General features: G+C 76.2%; 5 non-coding genes across 5 annotated transcripts in view; all 5 read right to left on the reverse strand.

Moving 5' to 3' along the window:
- Nucleotides 1-849: 849 nt before the first annotated feature.
- Nucleotides 850-968, reverse strand: LOC132351409 (5S ribosomal RNA). The gene has a single exon (XR_009498343.1). It is a non-coding gene; the product is annotated as a 5S ribosomal RNA (ribosomal RNA).
- A 904-nt stretch (nucleotides 969-1872) lies between these two features.
- LOC132351295 (5S ribosomal RNA) lies at nucleotides 1873-1991 on the reverse strand. The gene has a single exon (XR_009498236.1). It is a non-coding gene; the product is annotated as a 5S ribosomal RNA (ribosomal RNA).
- Nucleotides 1992-2894: 903 nt separating this feature from the next.
- Nucleotides 2895-3013, reverse strand: LOC132351410 (5S ribosomal RNA). The gene has a single exon (XR_009498344.1). It is a non-coding gene; the product is annotated as a 5S ribosomal RNA (ribosomal RNA).
- An 880-nt stretch (nucleotides 3014-3893) lies between these two features.
- LOC132351263 (5S ribosomal RNA) lies at nucleotides 3894-4012 on the reverse strand. Its single transcript, XR_009498205.1, has one exon. It is a non-coding gene; the product is annotated as a 5S ribosomal RNA (ribosomal RNA).
- Nucleotides 4013-4932: 920 nt separating this feature from the next.
- Nucleotides 4933-5000, reverse strand: part of LOC132351411 (5S ribosomal RNA) — a 119-nt gene continuing 51 nt past the window's right edge. The window contains exon 1 of the ribosomal RNA XR_009498345.1: nucleotides 4933-5000. This exon is cut by the window's right edge and continues 51 nt beyond it. This is a non-coding gene — a ribosomal RNA (5S ribosomal RNA).

Here is a 5000-nt window from a genome sequence, read left to right on the forward strand (position 1 = left end):
CCAGCCCGCCCCGGCAGGGCCCCGCCGCCCGCCCAGGCAGGGGAAGGGCGACCTCGGGTACCGGGGCGGGGGTGGGGGTGGCGGAGGGGTTGGCGACCTCCCAGCCCAGGGCGGGCGGGACCCACCAAACCGTTCGGCGCTTGGCGCCCTGCCCCAGATTCCGCACGTCGCTCACAGGGACGTGGCCCCGGAGGCTTCAGGGCCCGGGGCCCGCGGGCCCTTGGGCCTCCCCGCTGCCCGCCCACGCGGCGCTAGGCGCAGCCCAGCCGCAGCCCGGGCCGGCCCTCCTGCCCGACGGCAGTCGGCCCTTAACCCACTGGGAGCCACCATTGAGTCACCACGGCCCCTTAGCCCCAGCAAGGCCACCCTTGCCCCCACGCCACCCGCCGAGCACAGGACCCGGCGCCTTGCGGCCGGCCGGCCCGGAGAACCGGCCCCGGCCCCCGCCCCCGCTCCCGACCCCCGGCCGTGGCGAAACGGCGGCGGGGGGCGGCGGGGAGCTTTTTCCGGAGGGAGCTGTGGAGAGACACACCGGCAGACAGGTGGCTGCGCCGGGGCTGGGCGCGAGTGGGGGCGGCCAGGTGCAGGTCAAGGGGCTCGCGGGCCGGACGGCCGGCACCCGGGCCTGAGGCGGACTCTGGGTCCGGGCCAGCCACCCCGGGAGCGGCTGGGATGCGGCTGCCTTCCAGGGCCGCCTTCTGGCCGCCTGGCCGGCCAGGCAGGCGGAGAGCGCCCCCTCTGGCGCGCTGTGGTGGGAGGGGTCGGAGGTAGGTGGGGCCTGCAGCGGTGCCCGGCGGCGGGGGCGGAGGCGGCGGGCGACTAAAGGAGAGGGCGGAGCGGGAGGCAAAAAGCCTACAGCACCCGGTATTCCCAGGCGGTCTCCCATCCAAGTACTAACCAGGCCCGACCCTGCTTAGCTTCCGAGATCAGACGAGATCGGGCGCGTTCAGGGTGGTATGGCCGTAGACTCAGGAGGGGCCCGCGGGGTGCCTCTTGAGGCCCAGCTTCGCTGGCCCTTGCGCCTTACCGCCATGCCGGCGGCCAGCCCTCTCCGGCAGGGCCCTGCCGCCCGCCCAGGCAGGCGACAGGAGGCCTCGGGGACCCGGGGGTGGCGGAGTGGTGGGCGACCTCGCAGCCCAGGGCGGGCGGGACGCTCCAGGCCCGTCGGCGCTTGGCGCCCCGCCGCAGATCCCGCTCGACGCTCACAGGGACGTGGCCCCGGAGGCTTCAGGGCACGGCGGCCGCGGTCCCTTGGGCATCCCCCCCTGCCCGCCCACGCGGAGTTAGGCGCAGCCCGGCCACGGCCGGGCCGGCCCTCCGGCCGGGCAGCAGCTGGCCCGAAGCCACTGGGAGCCACCACTGAGTGGGCACGGCCCCTTAGCCCCAGCAAGGCCACCCTTGCCCCCACGCCGCCCGCCGAGCACAGGACCCCGCCCCTGGTGGCCGGCAGGCCCGGGGAAGCGGCCACGGCCCCCGCCCCGGCTCCCGCCCCCAGCCGAGGCGAAACGGCCGGGGGGGGGGGGCTTTTCCCGGAGGGAGCTGCGGAGAGACACACGGGCAGACAGCTGGCTGCGGCGCGGCTGGGCTCTGGTGGGCGCGGCCAAGTGCAGGTCGAGGGTCTCGCGGGCCGCACGGCCGGCACCCCGGCCTGCGGCGGAGTCTGGGTCCGGGCCAGCCACCCCGGGAGCGGCTGGGATGCGGCTGCCTTCCAGGGCCGCCTTCTGGCCGCCTGGCCGGCCAGGCAGGCGGAGAGCGCCCCCTCTGGCGCGCTGTGGTGGGAGGGGTCGGAGGTAGGTGGGGCCTGCAGCGGTGCCCGGCGGCGGGGGCGGAGGCGGCGGGCGACTAAAGGAGAGGGCGGAGCGGGAGGCAAAAAGCCTACAGCACCCGGTATTCCCAGGCGGTCTCCCATTCAAGTACTAACCAGGCCCGACCCTGCTTAGCTTCCGAGATCAGACGAGATCGGGCGCGTTCAGGGTGGTATGGCCGTAGACGCAAGAGGGGCCCGCGGAGTGCCTCTTGAGGCCCAGCTTCGCTGGCGCTTGCGCCTTACCGCCATGCCGGCGGCCAGCCCTCTCCGGCAGGGCCCTGCCGCCCGCCCAGGCAGGCGACAGGAGGCCTCGGGGACCCGGGGGTGGCGGAGTGGTGGGCGACCTCGCAGCCCAGGGCGGGCGGGATGCTCCAGGCCCGACGGCGCTTGGCGCCCCGCCGCAGATCCCGCTCGACGCTCACAGGGACGTGGCCCCGGAGGCTTCAGGGCACGGCGGCCGCGGTCCCTTGGGCATCACCCCCTGCCCGCCCACGCGGAGTTAGGCGCAGCCCGGCCACGGCCGGGCCGGCCCTCCGGCCGGGCAGCAGCTGGCCCGAAGCCACTGGGAGCCACCACTGAGTGGGCACGGCCCCTTAGCCCCAGCAAGGCCACCCTTGCCCCCACGCCGCCCGCCGAGCACAGGACCCCGCCCCTGGTGGCCGGCAGGCCCGGGGAAGCGGCCACGGCCCCCGCCCCCGCTCCCGCCCCCGGCCGAGGCGAAACGGCCGGGGGGGGGGACTTTTCCCGGAGGGAGCTGCGGAGAGACACACGGGCAGACAGCTGGCTGCGGCGCGGCTGGGCTCTGGTGGGCGCGGCCAAGTGCAGGTCGAGGGCCTCGCGGGCCGCACGGCCGGCACCCCGGCCTGCGGCGGAGTCTGGGTCCGGGCCAGCCACCACGGGAGCGGCTGGGGTGCGGCTGCCTTCCAGGGCCGCCTTCTGGCCTCCTGGCCGGCCAGGCAGGCGGGGAGCGCCCCCTCTGGCGCGCTGTGGTGGGAGGGGTCGGAGGTAGGTGGGGCCTGCAGCGGTGCCCGGCGGCGGGGGCGGAGGCGGCGGGCGACTAAAGGAGAGGGCGGAGCGGGAGGCAAAAAGCCTACAGCACCCGGTATTCCCAGGCGGTCTCCCATCCAAGTACTAACCAGGCCCGACCCTGCTTAGCTTCCGAGATCAGACGAGATCGGGCGCGTTCAGGGTGGTATGGCCGTAGACGCAGGAGGGGCCCGCGGGGTGCCTCTTGAGGCCCAGCTTCGCTGGCCCTTGCGCCTTACCGCCATGCCGGCGGCCAGCCCTCTCCGGCAGGGTCCTGCCGCCCGCCCAGGCAGGCGACAGGAGGCCTCGGGGACCCGGGGGTGGCGGAGTGGTGGGCGACCTCGCAGCCCAGGGCGGGCGGGACGCTCCAGGCCCGTCGGCGCTTGGCGCCCCGCCGCAGATCCCGCTCGACGCTCACAGGGACGTGGCCCCGGAGGCTTCAGGGCACGGCGGCCGCGGTCCCTTGGGCAGCCCCCCCTGCCCGCCCACGCGGAGTTAGGCGCAGCCCGGCCGGGCAGCAGCTGGCCCGAAGCCACTGGGAGCCACCACTGAGTGGGCACGGCCCCTTAGCCCCAGCAAGGCCACCCTTGCCCCCACGCCGCCCGCCGAGCACAGGACCCCGCCCCTGGTGGCTGGCAGGCCCGGGGAAGCGGCCACGGCCCCCGCCCCCGCTCCCGCCCCCGGCCGAGGCGAAACGGCCGGGGGGGGGGCCTTTTCCCGGAGGGAGCTGCGGAGAGACACACGGGCAGACAGCTGGCTGCGGCGCGGCTGGGCTCTGGTGGGCGCGGCCAAGTGCAGGTCGAGGGCCTCGCGGGCCGCACGGCCGGCACCCCGGCCTGCGGCGGAGTCTGGGTCCGGGCCAGCCACCCCGGGAGCGGCTGGGATGCGGCTGCCTTCCAGGGCCGCCTTCTGGCCGCCTGGCCGGCCAGGCAGGCGGAGAGCGCCCCCTCTGGCGCGCTGTGGTGGGAGGGGTCGGAGGTAGGTGGGGCCTGCAGCGGTGCCTGGCGGCGAGGGCGGAGGCGGCGGGCGACTAAAGGAGAGGGCGGAGCGGGAGGCAAAAAGCCTACAGCACCCGGTATTCCCAGGCGGTCTCCCATCCAAGTACTAACCAGGCCCGACCCTGCTTAGCTTCCGAGATCAGACGAGATCGGGCGCGTTCAGGGTGGTATGGCCATAGACGCAAGAGGGGCCCGCGGAGTGCCTCTTGAGGCCCAGCTTCGCTGGCGCTTGCGCCTTACCGCCATGCCGGCGGCCAGCCCGCCCCGGCAGGGCCCCGCCGCCCGCCCAGGCAGGGGAAGGGCGACCTCGGGTACCGGGGCGGGGGGGGGTGGCGGAGGGGTTGGCGACCTCCCAGCCCAGGGCGGGCGGGACCCACCAAACCGTTCGGCGCTTGGCGCCCTGCCCCAGATCCCGCACGTCGCTCACAGGGACGTGGCCCCGGAGGCTTCAGGGCCCGGGGCCCGCGGGCCCTTGGGCCTCCCCGCTGCCCGCCCACGCGGCGCTAGGCGCAGCCCAGCCGCAGCCCGGGCCGGCCCTCCTGCCCGACGGCAGTCGGCCCTTAACCCACTGGGAGCCACCATTGAGTCACCACGGCCCCTTAGCCCCAGCAAGGCCACCCTTGCCCCCACGCCACCCGCCGAGCACAGGACCCGGCGCCTTGCGGCCGGCCGGCCCGGAGAACCGGCCCCGGCCCCCGCCCCCGCTCCCGCCCCCCGGCCGTGGCGAAACGGCGGCGGGGGGCGGGGGGGAGCTTTTTCCGGAGGGAGCTGTGGAGAGACACACCGGCAGACAGGTGGCTGCGCCGGGGCTGGGCGCGAGTGGGGGCGGCCAGGTGCAGGTCAAGGGGCTCGCGGGCCGGACGGCCGGCACCCGGGCCTGAGGCGGAGTCTGGGTCCGGGCCAGCCACCCCGGGAGCGGCTGGGATGCGGCTGCCTTCCAGGGCCGCCTTCTGGCCGCCTGGCCGGCCAGGCAGGCGGAGAGCGCCCCCTCTGGCGCGCTGTGGTGGGAGGGGTCGGAGGTAGGTGGGGCCTGCAGCGGTGCCCGGCGGCGGGGGCGGAGGCGGCGGGCGACTAAAGGAGAGGGCGGAGCGGGAGGCAAAAAGCCTACAGCACCCGGTATTCCCAGGCGGTCTCCCATCCAAGTACTAACCAGGCCCGACCCTGCTTAG

This window comes from Balaenoptera ricei, chromosome 16, assembly GCF_028023285.1.
Source record: "Balaenoptera ricei isolate mBalRic1 chromosome 16, mBalRic1.hap2, whole genome shotgun sequence".
NCBI lineage: Eukaryota > Metazoa > Chordata > Mammalia > Artiodactyla > Balaenopteridae > Balaenoptera > Balaenoptera ricei.